Genomic DNA, 1433 nt, shown 5'->3' with positions numbered 1-1433 from the left:
TCCATCTCATAGAGGGTCTTCCCCTCCTGCGCTGTCTTTTGTGCAAAGCTTACTCTCAGTTGTATTCGACTTGATGATACTTAACCACTGCTAAATGAGACTAATGCTGTTATATCTGGAGGAACACTCTTCCACTTTGTACATCACTCTTGGTCAATGTGCTGTATGAAGTAACCTGGGTTTGCTGTAATGCTGAACCTAGTGCCTTTGGGATATCAAACACCAGAATGGTTTCTCAATGTGGACAGTGTTTGGTGGAGCTCCAGTTGTAAAACAGGTTTGAAAGCAGGAGTGGCATCCACTTCCTAAACCACATGCCTCTGGAAACTATGCACTTGGAGAAATGACGATAGTTATGGAAAGGCATTAGGTCTTTCGTTCATAGAGTTTCTATGAGTCATGCTCAACTCGACGGCAGTCAACAACAACAGTATTGGTTAGGAAATAGGTTCAGCATTGAGCATAGATCAGTAATGCGACCCCTCTGACAGGGAGACTTGCTTGGATGTGAACATTAGTTTTGTTTAGTTAAAATAAGATAAATAAAAACCTCATTACCTGGTAGTCACACCTGGCTTGACAACACTGGCTCTCTACCTGTAATGTGACTCCCCAAAGTCAAACAGTGCTGACTCAAGCAGCTGAGCAAAAGTGAAGAATCTATAATTAAACAGAGACACAATTGCTTCTTCCACTGAGGTTTGAAATGCAACGTGTAATGTTCATGGCTCAATGTCCCACGGTACAAGACAAAGCCTGCTCTCCTCATCCACAGAGGAACTTTCCTTCTCAAGGGCTTTGTAATCCAGAACCCACAGAAAATATGCTTAGCTTCCAGGGTGGATTTGGAACCCTGAGAAAGGGCAATAGGCCCCTGTATATATCTTTCTTCCCTTCACTATTTGGTCACACACAGCTAGTCCTGATAATGCTGACAGATGTGTGAACCCCTCGACCACCCGCAGGGGCCTCCCAGGACAATAAAAGACGTGGGTTGTCCTGCCTTAGGCCTCATCCACCTTATTTAACAACAGCAGCTATTTCTGTTTTTGTTAGGTGTTGTCAGGTTGAGTACATTCATAGCAACCCTGTGGCCAACAGACCTGAATCTTATCCAGTCCTGTTCCATCTCATCATTTCTGACACACTGGAGCCAACTGCTACAGTCACTGTGTCAATCCACCTTGATAGGGGTCTTCTTTTTTTGCCAACTTTCTACTTTTCCAAGCATGATATCCCTTTCCAACGGATGGCCTCTCCTAGCATCATGTCCAAAACATGTGAGCTGAAGTCTCACCATCCTAGCCTCCAAAGAGCACTCTGGCTGCACTTTTCCCAAGGCATATCAGTCCATTTTTTTGGCAACCCATGCTATGTCTAATCAAATTATGTTTGTTGTGGAATTCAGCTGTTTCAGGAAAGACAATATTTCT

Source organism: Elephantulus edwardii, unplaced genomic scaffold, assembly GCF_000299155.1.
Source record: "Elephantulus edwardii isolate Elephantulus edwardi_28Jun2011 unplaced genomic scaffold, EleEdw1.0 scaffold00263, whole genome shotgun sequence".
Taxonomy (NCBI): domain Eukaryota; kingdom Metazoa; phylum Chordata; class Mammalia; order Macroscelidea; family Macroscelididae; genus Elephantulus; species Elephantulus edwardii.
The sequence above is the reverse complement of the archived record's forward strand: the minus strand, read 5'-3'. Positions refer to the sequence as shown.